Source organism: Silurus aristotelis (genome assembly GCF_946808225.1).
Source record: "Silurus aristotelis genome assembly, chromosome: 3".
Lineage (NCBI taxonomy): Eukaryota > Metazoa > Chordata > Actinopteri > Siluriformes > Siluridae > Silurus > Silurus aristotelis.
Window position 1 is genome coordinate 24,195,879 of NC_139576.1, and position 17,556 is coordinate 24,213,434.

Here is a 17,556-nt window from a genome sequence, read left to right on the forward strand (position 1 = left end):
TGCAGGTTAGCTAAATATAGGTTAGTTTGAATTTCATTTAAGATGAAATATAAAATCTAAGTTTTTACCCTAGAATTAGAGTTTTACCCTAGAATTTTTAACACCCTTTAATAAACTAGTGAATTGTTTTAATAATGATGATTAACATACAATACAATCATTTCCAAATAATCCAGTATCTGGGTAGTTTTTAATGCAATGACACTATATCATTATTAGCAGTTATCTGGAGGTTCTTTTAAAGTCACTTTTCCCAAAGTAATACTCATCTGTTTATTTCATTATAAAGTTAACAAAAGCACCTGAACCACAAAGTGCTTTACGACAGTTGAATGATCATTTATAGCTAACGGCTCAACGTCAGGCACTGAAAATAAAGCAATTGTGTGCAGCTGTGCTGATATCAGATGTAATAAACAGGTTATCTTACACTCAAAGGTACATAATTACTTTCCCCCAGTCATCTGATCTGCTTCCTCTTCTGTGTACACACATGACATCAAGAGAGAATTGTGAATTGAATTGAGAGTCACACCTAGAGCAAGCATTGTGTTGTCTCTTTAAATCAAGGAGAAAACAAACCTCTTTGTCTTCCAGAGCCCTTAAACAGAATCTTGTCAACGCTGTGAAGAACAGAATTGAATGTTTATAGTATATGCCTGTCTGTTTCATGTTTAGTAATATTTTAAAGATTTCTTCTCTGTGTCTCTTTCGTCTCTGGCTCTTGAAGTAACATTTATTACATTTATTCGTTGGCTTTTATAGAGCGGCAAATAAATGAGACAGAATGCTTTAAAATAATACATTCATTTACATTACAACCCCAAGCAACCCTGATAAGTTTAAGATAATTGTGAAAATAACAGAAACACTTCAGTAAACACAAACAAATTGGATTAAGTGTAAGCACACACCAAATTCTGCAGACATTCAGCCTTACAAGTGACTGTGCAAAGAGGCACAAGAGCATTTGGACAGGACAAATTGCAGAAGTGGTATACAATGGACCACCATTCATACACAAATGTAGCACAGTGTGACAGGCTGCCCTCTGCATGACTGTCTGACCTCTCCATGTCACCAGTTGCACTAGGTCATACCCTGATCTGCAGCTAAAGTTCTGGAATTTTTTGTTTGTCCCATTGACTATAATGTGACACATTTCCTTCTACCACAGAATTTGTAAAAAAAAAAAAAAAAAAAAAAAAAAACCAACAAAAAAGAATCATCTCTCTGTTGCAGCCACATCTATTAGGTAAACTATATATCCTTTTAATGTTTGTACTTAACATAAATGCCCGACTGTCAAGTCCTGGTGTTTTTGTGATTTACCAGGGGAATTAAAAACTTCCTCTGTAAACCAGGCCTGGGAGGTGCAGGTTAGCAAGTTCAGTTCGTTCCTCAATGGTTTGATTAATGATAGCCACCACACAGAGATGGCAAGACAATAGAAGAGGCTGAAGGGGTGTGTTACCGGACAATTACTGGCAAATCCTCCTGTCGACAAGTTAAATTCAAGTAGAAAAGTGGAACAGACACACGTGCACATGCCGCAAAAAAAGCCAGGCTGAATTGGATAATTGGCTACTGAGAGCTGTCGCTAGCATCTGTTGCTCTTAGAAAACCCACAGTCAGTTCGGACCTTTACACTGGAGCTTTGTGGGTGGTATGGCGGCATGATGGTGATCAATATGCAGATGGAAAAGATGTTGGATTTTAGGGGGAACAAAGAAAACATGCCCGAATCAAATCTGGGTGTAATCAAAATGTTCCTCCCTGTTCTTGAGTGACATTTTACAGTGCTCGTGAGATATCACCAACGTCTGAAACCAGGTCTAATAAGTCAGCATCCTAAAATATGGCCAGAGTTTTCATTTGTTCTTGTCAGATTTAATTGGCAGAACAGAAATCACATCACAGCCACAGTGAACATGTGTGAATCATGTACTGTGTGTATGTATTGAGGGCAGCTGATACAACACCAATGCATTAGATTACTGCTCTGATATCTACTGTAATCAGGGCACACTCCTATGTCAAGAAAACCATATGCAGTTCAGGAATTTTAGTTTGTTTTATATATATATGTGTGTGCATGACAGTTCAATTAGCCATGCCTGTCTTTTTCATGGCACCCGATCCTGCTCTGTGGTGGCCTGCTCCACCCACCAACAGAGTTTGTGGTTTTTAATCAGGAAGGTCTCCACAGTGGCTGAAATGAAAAGGAACAAGCAGCAGTAATTCATAACCACAGCTCACCTCTTCAGGACATGCTCCATTCGATGACTGAAGGAAGCTGCTTTAGCACATGGAAAAAGAGAGGGCATTTCAAGAAGCTGCTTTAGCACATAGAAAAAGAGAGGGCATTTTCAGAAGCTGCCTCAGCAACATAATATAAAGAAAAGGGATTTCTACCTGTACACGCAGATCAAATCGCCTTTAACATACACTCATGCATCCCGTCTACCTATATTTACAGATGACAATAAATGAAGTTATTAAACAAATGCAATTTGCATGTACCATATATCTTTAGCTGTTCTCATTATGTGTTTGCTTTTACACCATAAAAATGCCATCCATAAATTACAGCACCTCCTCTTCCATCAGGAATTCATTAACATATTCAGCAAGCTAATGTTATAGACTTTTGGGAATCTGAGCTTCTTTGTCCTAAAGTTGTCGTTAAAAAGGCAATATTTACTTCACAAGATCCCTGGCAATTTTCGGAGTGCCTCTCAGTCTAAATGGTACTGTCAGGTGTATTTAAATGATTTGGCTGATGTTGATCTATGGCCCTTAAGTCAAGGGCAAGGGGAGAATAAAGGTCTCAGAGCCAAGCCATTGGACAGCAATCTGTAAGGAAACCTCAACTGAATACTTTAAAATATTATTCGTGACCATGACGGTTGTCAGTGATACACATACAGTGAGGAAAATAAGTATTTGAACACCCTGCTATTTTGCAAGTTCTCCCACTTAGAAATCATGGAGGGGTCTGAAATTGTCATCGTAGCTGCATGTCCACTGTGAGAGACATAATCTAAAAAAAAAAATCCAGAAATCACAATATATGATTTTTTGACTATTTATTTGTATGATACAGCTGCAAATAAGTATTTGAACACCTGTCTATCAGCTAGAATTCTGACCCTCAAAGACCTGTTAGTCTGCCTTTAAAATGTCCACCTCCACTACATTTATTATCCTAAATTAGATGGACCTGTTTGAGGTCGTTAGCTGCATAAAGACACCTGTCCACCCCATACAATCAGTAAGAATCCAACTACTAACATGGCCAAGACCAATGAGCTGTCCAAAGACACTTGAGACAAAATTGTACGCCTCCACAAGGCTGGAAAGGGCTACGGGGAAATTGCCAAGCAGCTTGGTGAAAAAAGGTCCACTGTTGGAGCAATCATTAGAAAATGGAAGAAGCTAAACATGACTGTCAATCGCCCTCGGACTGGGGCTCCATGCAAGATCTCACCTCGTGGGGTCTCAATGATCCTAAGGAAGGTGAGAAATCAGCCCAGAACTACACAGGAGGAGCTGGTCAATGACCTGAAAAGAGCTGGGACCACCGTTTCCAAGGTTACTGTTGGTAATACACTAAGACGTCATGGTTTAAAATCATTCATGGCACGGAAGGTTCCCCTGCTTAAACCAGCACATGTCCAGGCACGTCTTAAGTTTGCCAATGACCATTTGGATGATCCAGAGGAGTCATGGGAGAAAGTCATGTGGTCAGATGAGACCAAAATAGAACTTTTGAGTCATAATTCCACTAAACGTGTTTGGAGGAAGAAGAATGATGAGTACCATCCCAAGAACACCATCCCTACTGTGAAGCATGGGGGTGGTAGCATCATGCTTTGGGGGGGGTTTTCTGCACATGGGACAGGGCGACTGCACTGTATTAAGGAGAGGATGACCGGGGCCATGTATTACGAGATTTTGGGGAACAACCTCCTTCCCTCAGTTAGAGCATTGAAGATGGGTCGAGGCTGGGTCTTCCAACATGACAATGACCCGAAGCACACAGCCAGGATAACCAAGGAGTGGCTCTGTAAGAAGCATATCAAGGTTCTGGCGTGGCCTAGCCAGTCTCCAGACCTAAACCCAATAGAGAATCTTTGGAGGGAGCTCAAACTCTGTGTTTCTCAGCGACAGGCCAGAAACCTGACTGATCTAGAGAAGATCTGTGTGGAGGAGTGGGCCAAAATCCCTCCTGCAGTGTGTGCAAACCTGGTGAAAAACTACAGGAAATGTTTGACCTCTGTAATTGCAAACAAAGGCTCCTGTACCAAATATTAACATTGACTTTCTCAGGTGTTCAAATACTTATTTGCAGCTGTATCATACAAATAAATAGTTTAAAAATCATATATTTTGATTTCTGGATTTTTTTTTTTAGATTATGTCTCTCACAGTGGACATGCACCTACGATGACAATTTCAGACCCCTCCATGATTTCTAAGTGGGAGAACTTGCAAAATAGCAGGGTGTTCAAATACTTATTTTCCTCACTGTATGTGCATATCTACTGTATTGTATAGTATGCTACTATGTGCAGTGAAAACTGCACAAAAAAGTCCAAACAAATACTCTCCAGGTAATTCCCTCAAGGTTGAAAATGAGATTCTCCGGTTTACATAACAAATAGCATGCGACAAAGCAGTGTATTTTAATTCTGATCATGTTGCAAAAGTAATTTGTTAGTGGCTGTTGAAGAGCTTTTTGTGAAGTGGCACTATGCCACCTTTTGAAATAAAACTCTAAATAAGAAATGAACCATCATAGCCAAGACAGGCCAAAACTGTTCAAGATGAACAAATTACCATTCGCTGGTATTTATTTGTATACTGAGAAGCTCAGACAAGCCTGACTAAAGACTATTTATATTTACTTTAAAAGCATTATCACACTCCCTTGTGGAAAGCAGCATACAAAAGTGTTTTTTAGTCTCAGTCATTCATCATGTCGATATAAAAGTACATACTGTATTTAAATTGGATCGCGACTCTCATGCAAGGGCAACCTCCAACAATCATTTAAAGTTTAGAGCAAATATTTTTACACACTATGCTTTCAAAATTAAAATAAGGAATTCATGTCCAAGAAAAAAATGACAAATAATCTTCAAATTGAAATAATAAAATAAAAAATTTTTATCGATATGAAGGTAAGAATAAAAACTTAGTTCATCCAGGAAGACAGCAATCCAACAAGGTATATCAAAAGCAAATCAAAGGTTTCTTATGACTTTGAATGTTATCTGAAAAAGTAATTGTTTTTCTTTTTGGACTATTTTGGTTATAAGTTAACTGCATTTTCTTAAATTTGCAATAATTAAATGAAGAATATTTTCATACTTTTATATTTAAAATAACAAATAAGGAATAAACAAATATAGACTAATAGACAGAAATGGCTTTATTGGCTAATGATTATAAATAATCTCACCAACCCACACACATGCTCTTACACTAATACGTTGGTAAAAAGGCATTATTTTATTGTCAGCAGTATGCGTAGAAGTCAGGGCATTTAAAATTTGGCTCCTGCCACCCTTTCAATTCGAATTTCTATTTTCTGTCTGTCTGAACTCTTTTTTAAGTACTAGTACTAATACTAGTTTAGAAAATTAGTTAAGGTAATTAATTAATTATTATTATTTTTTTATGCATTTCCCCTATTTCTTTACACTTTTTGTGCTATATAGTTTACTTGGCACAGTTACAGACTGGACCTTTTTATTTCTATCTGGGAAAGCTTTAGAGTGTGATTGGTTTGGAACACAAAACAGACCCGGTGGGTTCTGGTGTGGCCCAGAGGTGCAACAATGTGCCGACAATGCAGCATTATGGAAATAAATAGTTCCATTAAGCACATTGCAAGGCATGCTGGGAGCAGCACTGATGTGATGGAGGAGGTCTCTGCTTTGATTAAGACTCATGATTTATCAAGACAAGAACATAACTACTCCTGGCCCCTGCAGCGGTTCAACCTGCGAAGGTCACACTTACAAAAAACATGCAGCTTTACAGGAAGGCCTAGTCGAATGCCAAAATATTTATATGAATTTTCAAAAAATCATTTATATAAACATTATGCAAATACACTCTTTAACTATTGAAAATTGCTTAATTATAACAATAAAATCCTTTGTTTCCTTTTGTCACAAAAAGTTGTGTGTCGTTCTTTCGAAGCCCAAAGGACACAGCAATAACAAACAGGGCGTAGCCGCTTAAACAAATGTAGCCTGCAATTTCCTTTTCAAGTCGAGTTAACAGATGTCACTTGGTTGCTTCCTTGTGAATAGGGCTTCAGGTCAATCAGGGAGATAAGCGATTACTGTTTGGACATCTCTCAATTATCTCTTGGCTAGCTGACCTGGGGAAGACACAGAGGAGGAGGAACTGGGGCGTGTCAGAGGGGGAATACAAGCACCGGCCAAACAGCCTGTATTCAATGGAAAGACCATTTGTTAGACTGCTTAACCTCTGAATTCCTTAGAGTGGACTAAAGCCAGGGCACCCGGCGCAATTGGACTAATTAAAATCTTACCGCTCTATTAGGGAGCACATCTGGTGGCTTGCTAAATGAAAATCTGCTGCTCTTTCAAGGCAACCTGACACAATTTAGAGATAAATTGATCATTTGATAGAAATCACTGACTGTCTTTAGTGTGTAAAACTAATCTACCTTCGCTGCATTCATTAATATGCTACACAAGCACTGGTCTTAATGCATTCGGCAGGAATTAATTTGGATGACTGCACATTTATTCAAGTTGGTTCAACAGTTCACAATGTTCACAAATGCAGTCTACGTTCATTCAAGTTGGTTCACAGTTCACAATATTCACAACAGTTTTTAACCTATTTCTGAATATGAAACAATTTATAATGTTATTTTATATTGTGCCCGGTGACTAAAATGCCTCATTATGCCCTATATTCATAGTGAAGTGCTTCTCAAGCTCAATGCGTGTGCATCAAAAGGCTAGACTGTCATCATCCATTGTACCCCCGGACATTGCTGTTTACACACTGATCACATTCCACACACAAACACAATTAGAGATATTTATTTAAAGGAATTAAGCATTATTTTGAAACACAAAAACTGACAACCGGACAAAAGAAAATTCACAAAACCTAATCATTTAAACACTTTATACTGATCTTAATTTTGATTTTTGAAGTAAAAAAAAAGTGTTACATTTGCATGACCTAAATGCTTCTGTTGATTGTCAACACGTCTGTAAGACTCAGAGGCAGTGGTCAGAATATTTTGAGCCAAGACCTGCATTTCTTCATTGTATTCTTTAATAGTTTATTCTAAGTGATTGAATGTAACTATAGAAATACATTTGTTTAACACACTTCTTAACCCTGTCATACAACAAGAATACATATTCAACCTTTTTAAGCATTTTATGTCAACACATGGAGCCTCAAATTTCTAGCAAATGTAAAAATATGCAGGTAGGCTACAAGGCTCAAGGAAACTACCCAGTAATCCCCTTAAAATGTGCCACAAACTTCTCTGTGGCACTTTAGCTGACCTCTAGCTTTAGATAAAAACCTGTTGTGCATCAGCATGTGCTGATAAGACACCTGCTTGCTAAGCTTCAAATGGGCCCGTAACGACATAGAGAGTACTGTAGCTATCACTATTTCCCACAGACACACATCCAGCTGGAATCAACTCTACAGCCCCTCACAGCACACTGTTATATAGATCAGTCACACTCAACCTGCCCTTGAACCGGCATTACTTTACAAATGGACAACAACCTGCTAAAGAATTGCTAAGACACTCAACAGTGTGCTATTTAGTACCGAAATCTATAATGCGTTAAGGTGAGAGGTGTTTAATTAATAACCTTTGTGTGACTTATGAGGTATTTTTAAAATTGTGATACATGACAGTTACAACAAATAGGTTGAAATTAGACACGTTTTCAAATAGGTATTTATAGTGTTATGTGGTGTTTTGCTTCCGTTCCACATTTAAACAGAATCTTTCAACATTTTGCCAAAGGAAACCCTTTGAGGGTGCTATATTCGACTACTCAGAAAGGTTTTTCTGTTTCAAGTAGGGCCCGTTTAGGAAATAATAAGTCATAAACAGCCAAAGAACCACATGGCTGTTTTGTCTCTACACCAGCCTCAGAATTAGTCACAGTGAAGTTCTGATTTGCATCATACTCCAAGAGGTCGTATCCTTAGCGAGAGGAACCTTTTCCATCATCCGTCAATGCATCATGCGGTGCAGGCCGCGAATGGATTCAATGCATTGATGGCTTTTGGTGACACGTTTCATCGTGTAACATTTCCATCCATCCATCCTAATGAATAAAACAAGTAGCACACCGATGTCCTGGCGTTCTGACACTGCCTGTTTTTATTTATTTTTTTATTTTTTTTATTTAATCAACATGAGCACCTTGTCAGCACACTATTTCAGCGAAATTAAAGAGGTTTACGGTAAGAGGACTAGGCATATGTCTTAGATTGAATGATGAGTGATGAGAGAGAGGAAGAGAGAGCAAGAGAGAGAGAGAGAGAGAGAGAGAGAGAGAGAGAGAGAGAGAGAGAGAGAGAGAGAGAGAGAGAGAGAGAGAGAGAGAGAGAGAGAGATAGAGAGAGAGAGAGAGAGAGAGAGAGAGAGAGAGAGAGAGAACGCACAGCACCTTTGGCTGAGTATTTGAAGAGCAAGAGCATGCAGATGGGTTGTGCATAAGTCTGCATCACCCCCCACTCCTCCTCTTTGCCTATTGACATGATAATGGGTACAAATTGATGAAGACATTTCACTCACTCTCTGACAACTACGTGACACAATACACAAACACTCCACCACCCACAACCACACATTAATCACAGGATTGCTCCTCCTCTGTCCACTGCGAGTGCATTGCCTGTATTCATCAGCTAATTCCCTCTGCCAGGGCCATTGCTCTCTTTTTTTTCCCTCTGCAATGCCATGTAATCTCATCAGCTTTTGCTCTTAATCAGCTTTAATGAAGTCTTGATCCACCAATTAGACCCTATCAAAGTACTTATTCACTCACTGGACATAAATATCCTCTCTTCCCTTCTCCACACCATTCAGTTACTGCAGATTTAATACTTTTGCTAGACACAAACGCAAAATGGTTGCATAGATCTGGTCATTGAAAAAAATTACCACAGACACGCTCTTGCATCTATCTCCTAGAAAAATGGTTCTTTAAAAGTTGTTTGGATAGAATTTAGTTTTCCCTGGAAAGCATGTTGTGTAACATTAAAATGATTCATTTAAAAGCTAATTACAGATTTAAAAAAAAGGGATTTATTATTAAGTGTTGTGTACTTGAAATAATTTGTATATATGCTACATACATACTTTAAAATGTAAAATATGCACACTGAAGGTTCAAAAGATCAGAGGTTTAAAACCGACAAAGACACTTTAGTACATTTCAAACAGTGAAGAGAGTCTCAATTGTAAGGAAATGCCAAAACCTTTTAATCCATACAGGTGTTACTCCATTCACAGAGAAAATACCAGAACAAAGAAGCAATTAGAACTTAAAAAATAAATAATAAATCTGAACTTTTATAGATCTTTAGTAAGTTAGCCAAAGCATACTTACCTTTTCAGTAAAGGCACCTCTGATGAAATATTACAGACGATGCAACACAAAAGCTTGTGCAATAATTAATTAGAAGAATGAATATTGATTATGCTCAAAATACTTATGTTTACGCTTAGAACACTTTCATCTAATTACCCAGTGAAATATATAGTGCTCTCCACCCAATGTGTTTATATAAAGATAAAGTGCTCACCTTTGGGTATGGAATGACTGGAAAGCTGTAACAAATCAATGAGATCAATGTAATCAGCTAACAGCTGAACACCATGGCCAATCTGGTGGCCATGTCACAGTCTTTGTGCCTTAGTTGCTCCCCAGAGCTCCATCTGATAGCAGTATGAAGAATGTGCTTAATTAGATTACATAATAAGTATAGTGCACCTGGCACGTTTCAGCTCCACAGTGCCGTCCGTCCAAATATGCTTTAGAGTTGAATATTACAGAGTAAATAAAGCAATTGGGTTAAAAAATAGAAGGTGTATTCCACACACATGAAATTGTCATTTAGTGTATCAGCACTTTGTACTCTGTGTCCGTGTTTTCATCGAATGGATTAGTGCACGCAATCATCTAACATTTCAAAGTCAATGTCCAGTAACTACCAATATACCTGCTTGTCGTTTCAAGGTTACACAGCCCTGGTGATTTAGAACACGCCTCCATTTTCCAAGCAGTGACAGCCTCTCCTAACAGTTTGCGAGATGAGATTTCAATATTCGTCCATTTCAATTTTCATCACCGTGACTGTTGCTGAGGGAGAATTTTACCCACTATGCCAAATACAAACAGGTGATTTAGGAGGACCTGGCAACTCCACGCAATCAAAGGCACTCAACACTGACCCATAATGCCTGGCTAATTAAATAACTAACTAATTGATTCATCACCAGATCAATATGCTGCAGGCATAGTTTATGAACTCCATTCGATTCATCGCACTAAAGGAAAAACAATAAACTAACACAGCACTGGATTAAAATTCACACACACGTCCACCCACCCAACAACACACACACACACACACACACACACACACACACACACACACACACACACACACACACACACCATCGAGAAGCATAGCATGTGTTGCATTTCTTACTTATGGAATGTTATGATGAGTTTTCTGAAAAAGATTGGCCTATATTTTTATTTGATTGTGCACAGTCAAATGAAGCAGGGCCTAGAATAGTGTATATTAACTTCATTGAATAAACTGTAATAAAACATGATGGATGGCAGGCGCATACAGGACGAGGCTGCTGCTGGAGAGGGCATGACTGGTGAAAATCTTAATCAAAGAGTAATTCATTGCACTCTGTGTGTGTGTGTGTGTGTGTGTGTGTGTGTGTGTGTGTGTAGTGAGGTTTATAGCCTTTTCCTGTGTGCAAATTTGAGGTTGCTAGCGCAATTGATTAGGACACAGAGTGAGGTACGACATCACTCTGATCCTATTGACATTTGAAGCTCTAAATCTGCAGACCAAACCAATTTTGAGTGATTGCCTCCAGACTACAGGCTACAACAGGGTGAGGCCTTGGCCTAATTAGGGAAGTTTAATACCTTCAAATCAATAATATAATTCTAGCGCAATCACCTAACTTTCAACCTGATTAAGTAGAGCTGTACGTACGTGTCTGAATTTTTTTTTTTGACACGTTATAAAACGTGACAAAGACAATATTACTGAAATTACTGATGGAATTTATCATTTCAGGAGTGATGTAAGATGTGGCATATTTGTACTTTGCAAAATCAGGCCATTTAATGTAATAAAGCCAATTATCTATCTATCTATCTATCTATCTATCTATCTATCTATCTATCTATCTATCTATCTATCTATCTATCTATCTATCTATCTATCTATCTATCTATGAATTTTTACACAGTACAAGTGAAACAGGTTTGTATATGTGTGATTTATTATATTATTTGTTATATGTAATTTGTTAAAACAGAATAAGTGTCTCAACTACATCATCTGCTTTTCAAAACAGTGTGAGCAGGCACCTAACTAAATACAGCATCTCAATCACTTCCAAACGTTAATGCAAAAATGCTGTGTGCATAAAATATATTAGGATTATATTGCCCTCTAGTGCTGTAACCGCAACTAAACATGATTTTACCAGCTGAAATGTATGGATGTGGATTCATTTTTAGTGTCTTTTAAATAGGTAAAAGTATAATATGAGTGTAATATAAAGTTATCTTTATGATAAAAAAGTGTACATCTAATTAATGGGATGGAACAGATGAAGAGACCTGTAATGTGGGCAATATTTAGACATAACTAATTTTTTTTAGATTTTACAAAGCTTTTTAACATAGTCACAACACAGCTTTAAATTTCATGATAATTTGGATGTAGAGGGGACAGTGGCAGGTTCTAGTTCAGTGGTTAATGCATTTAGTGGTTAAGGCATCCCAACAACACCAGACTACCACTGCTGGGTACTTGAGTAAGGCCCCTAACCCTCAACTTCTCAGTTGTTAGTCACTCTTGTCTGTCAAATGCTTTTCTTTCTTTCTTTCTTTCTTTTGGCATCTCCCGTTAGGGGTCGCCACAGCGGATCCTCCGCATGTTTAATTTGGCACATGTTTTTACGCTGAATGCCCTTCCTAACGCAACCCTCCCCATTTATCCGGGCTTGGGACTGGCATTGAAAGTGGCTGGGGTTGATTCCCTGACCGGGGATCGAACCCGGGCCGCAGCGGTGAGAGCGCCGCATCCTAACCACTAGCCCACCAGGGAACCCTCGTCTGCCAAATGCTGTTAATGTAAAAATGTAAAACAAACAAAACAAAGGAAATAATGGAAACAATTGAATCATACTCCAAAAGCAACTCATTCCTTTCTGGGTGACACCAAATATAGGATAATAAGTTATTAAGGTAAGAAATGCAAAAAGAAAGGAGTCCAGTATGAGCATATTGCGAAAAAGGCAGTCTTTATGATTAGAGCTTAAGTTTGTAAAAGTTATATATGTACACTATCCAAATAATATTGTTGTACCTATACAAGAATAAATCTTGAGCATTCGCGATTATGTGGCAGTTAGAATTATACCTGACAGTATAAATGACAGAACCAGGCATGTCGAGAATTTAGTGTATTTAAAAAAAGAATCATGAACAGCGTACGTGACAGTGTAAAGTGTCCTTCTCGAAAAACAACATGAGCAGAAAGGCAGGAAGGCAGGAAGCAAGCTGTGTTTTACCATGACAAGATATAGTTCAACACCTAAAATAGGATTATTTATAATCACACTATTCATTGTTACCCAAATGAGAATTTTCTCTCTCTCAAAGTTTCTGCCTTATATTATCTCAGAGTTTTCCCTTTTGCCACCCTCACATCTAGCTCGCTCAGTAGAAATAAATTAATTAACTTGTAGTTTAATGGCACTGCTGATTGTTGAAAATGTATATACAAATACAATTTAACTGAATAGATCATCTGATAAAAAGATGAAGTGTTTGTTGGTAAACAGGAGCCATTTATGATAAGCAAGTTATATAATAACTCAGTGCTACTTACAGTACACTGTGCAGTAGCATGAATAGAAATAGAAATTACATTGCTTAAGTGAAAACTCTAGCAATTACCTTAAACTTTGACCTCAAATCTTTGAAGACTTTCCAGTAATGCACAGGGACTATTTACAGTGAGGAAAATAAGTATTTGAACACCCTGCTATTTTGCAAGTTCTCCCACTTAGAAATCATGGAGGGGTCTGAAATTGTCATCGTAGGTGCATGTCCACTGTGAGAGACATAATCTAAAAAAAAAAATACAGAAATCACAATGTATGATTTTTAAACTATTTATTTGTATGATACAGCTGCAAATAAGTATTTGAACACCTGACAAAGTCAATGGTAATATTTGGTACAGTAGCCTTTGTTTGCAATTACAGAGGTCAAACGTTTCCTGTAGTTTTTCACCAGGTTTGCACACACTGCAGGAGGGATTTTGGCCCACTCCTCCACACAGATCTTCTCTAGATCAATCAGGTTTCTGGCCTGTCGCTGAGAAACATGGAGTTTGAGCTCCCTCCAAAGATTCTCTATTGGGTGTTGGTCTGGAGACTGGCTAGGCCACACCAGAACCTTGATATGCTTCTTACAGAGCCACTCCTTGGTTATCCTGGCTGTGTGCTTCGGGTCATTGTCATGTTGGAAGACCCAGCCTCGACCCATCTTCAATGCTTTAACTGAGGGAAGGAGGTTGTTCCCCAAAATCTCGCAATACGTGGCTTCGGTCATCCTCTCCTTAATACAGTGCAGTCGCCCTGTCCCATGTGCAGAAAAACACCCCCAAAGCATGATGCTACCACCCCCATGCTTCACAGTAGGGATGGTGTTCTTGGGATGGTACTCATCATTCTTCTTCCTCCAAACACGTTTAGTAGAATTATGACCCAAAAGTTCTATTTTGGTCTCATCTGACCACATGACTTTCTCCCATGACTCCTCTGGATCATCCAAATGGTCATTGGCAAACTTAAGACGTGCCTGGACATGTGCTGGTTTAAGCAGGGGAACCTTCCGTGCCATGCATGATTTCAAACCATGACGTCTTAGTGTATTACCAACAGTAACCTTGGAAACGGTGGTCCCAGCTCTTTTCAGGTGGTGGTGGAGGTGCACAATTTTGTCTCTAGTGTCTTTGGACAGCTCTTTGGTCTTGGCCATGTTAGTTTTTTAGATTATGTCTCTCACAGTGGACATGCACCTACGATGACAATTTCAGACCCCTCCATGATTTCTAAGTGGGAGAACTTGCAAAATAGCAGGGTGTTCAAATACTTATTTTCCTCACTGTATAACAGTTACTAGCATTCAGCATGGGGTAAAGAATTGCGCTCTATCACTACCCAATTCCCATTCCCCAGGCTTCATTATTCTTTCATTCCCTGTTGGTTAAATTATGTATTTTATTAATCTCTTTTAAATTATTTGTAACCAAACCTTAAGTGTGGGACTTTATTGAAACTAAATCTACTGTAACATAAAGTTTGGACATTTTTCTGTTCTAAAGGACTACATTAGGGATTGCATTAACAAAATTGATTGCATTACCAAAATTCATAACAAATAATTCTTTATGAATATGCACTTAAAATTCTTTTTTGTGTCCGTTTAAAATGGTGAACTGCTAGCTGTACTGTACAGAGTGAGAATGGGGCAACAATGGCAATTAATGGCAGAAAATCAGTCCTTTTGGTCAGCCATATACCAGTGCAACCTGGTCAAAAGTACAGTGCTTGGCTGTGACACAGGGCACTGAATAGTCTGTCCCACAAACAGATTAAATAATGTTTCATATTAGCTAAACTATCACTTCATCTACTCATTATAAATCTTATATATCTTAAAATATATATATTTTTTTATTTTTTATTTTTATTTAAATTTTTTTAAAACAACTGTCTATTTTTTACAGAACAACCTCTATTGTCCAAACCAGTCTGGCTTCAAAGCAACATATTCCACAGAGACTGCCACTGAAAAACTTACATGCCAAGCTGTCATTTGTACTCATGCTCCTAGACATTTCAGCAGCTTTCGACACAGTCAACCATAAGACTTTCTTGTCTACCCTCAGGAGCCTTGGTATCCGTGGAGCAGTTTGGGAATGGTTTGCTTTCTTCCTGGAAAGTCGCTTATACCAGGTAACATATAGGGGGTCCACATCTGCCCCAAGCAGACTCTCCACTGGTGTCCCACAAGGTCCCCTCGTTTTTATTCTCTATACCCACTCTCTTGGTAAAGTTATATTCTCACATGGGTTTTCTTACCACTGCTATGCTGATAACACCCAACTCCAGAGCAACATACAAAAGTGCTTTAAGTCTCTAGCAATGAATAAATCTACACAACTGAACAAAAAGAAGCTAGTGCCGTCTCCACTGCATTTGTACTTATAGCTTCCTGGCCATACCGTTGGACACACGTGATTCAGAGCAGGGTCATGCGGAAGCATTCCCAAAGCGTTGTTGACGCAGCTCAAGTTCCTGAAAGGGAACTGTCCTTCTAATCACATGTTGCTAATGTGGTTCTTTCTTGTAAATTCCTTCTCTACAACATCCAAAGGATTCGACTATTTCTGTCCAAACAGGCTGCTCAGGTGCTAGTTCAATCTCTTGTCATTTCGAGACTGGACTACCTATGAAGGCTATTTGTCCACTGCAAATAAACCAAAAGGCAGCTGTGTGACTTGTTTTTAACCTGCCCAAGTTCCCCCACATCACCCCACTACTGTACTCCCTCCACTGGCAACTGGTAGCGGCATCAGGAAGTACAAGAGGTAATTAATTCGCTTGGAAATGGTAAATCCCCTGGCTTTTCCATTGAATTTTTTAAGACTTTCTCTTTCTTTCAGCCTAAATTTTACAAAGAATATATTGCAGAGAAATCATTTGACAGGGTTGAATGTGTTTTTCATTCTAAATAAATTTGGTTTTGGCTCAAATTTAAAATGTAAAACAATTGTTACATCTGTCACGGTTATTTTTGGAAAGAATATTAATTCTTTCCTAGATGCTTACAGGGAAGATATACAGAGATGGCCCCCTCTTCCAATATCGCTAATTGGCGGTATTAATTTGGTTAAAATGACAATTCTGCCCAATTCTTATAACATCTCTTACAGCATACAGCCATTTATATTAATCAGTCTTTTTTTGTTACTTTGAATTGGACAACTAACTCGTTTTTAAATAAAATAAAAGGTTCTCAAACTTGAAGTATAAGGAGGTCTTGCCTTACCAAATTTTCAACAGTATTACAGGGCCTGTAATATTAATAAGCTTTTGTATTGGACTAACACTTCTAGAGTTCCTGAATATCCTATTTGGGCCCAAATAGAATTGCTATATTCCAAATATTCCCTTAATTCATTGATTTGCGCTCAGCTTCCTATAAATTGTAAGAATGTCTGAAGTAGTTTAGTGGTGACCAAAGCTCTTAAAATATTGGTTAATTTTAAAAAACATATTGGGTTAGTCAGTCGTCAATTCTTGCACCTATAGTAAACAATTTATCTTTTCTACCATCATGTGATTCAGGTTTAAATAACTTAGTCTTCTAGGGGTCTTACGTCCATTAAGGACATTCTTATCATTTTCAAAATTGTCAGAAAATTTTAGCTCCCTAAAACCCATCTTTTTCGGAGGGTTTTCAGATCAGACATTTTGTACAAAATCAGTTTCAGGCTTATCTCTGTCATTCTTCTTCTTCTTCTTCTTTCGGCTGCTCCCATTAGGGGTCGCCACAGCGGATCATCCGTCTCCATACCACCCTGTCCTCTACATCTGCTTCTTTCACACCAACTACCTGCATGTCTTCCCTCACCACATCCATGAACCTTCTCCTTGGCCTTCCTCTTTTCCTCCTACCTGGTGGCTCCATCCTCAGCATTCTTCTACCAATATAATTCATGTCCCTTCTCTGCACATGTCCAAACCATCTCAATCTCGCCTCCCCCACCTTGTCACCAAAACATCCTACATGTGCTGTCCCTCTAATAAACTCATTTCTAATCTTGTCCATCCTCGTCACTCCCAACGAAAACCTTAACATCTTCAGTTCTGCTACCTCCAGCTCCATCTCCTGTCTTTTACTCAATGCCACTGTCTCTAATCCATACAACATCGCAGGTCTCACCACAGTCCTATAAACTTTCCCTTTCATTCTTGCAGATACCCTACTATCACAAATCACTCCTGTCACTCTTCTCCACCCACTCCACCCTGCCTGCACTCTTTTCTTTACTTCTCTTACACACTCTCCATTACTTTGCACTGTTGACACCAGGTACCTGAACTCCTCCACCTTTTCCAGCTCTTCTCCCTGCAACCGCACCCCTCCACTGCCCTCCCTCTCATTTACACAC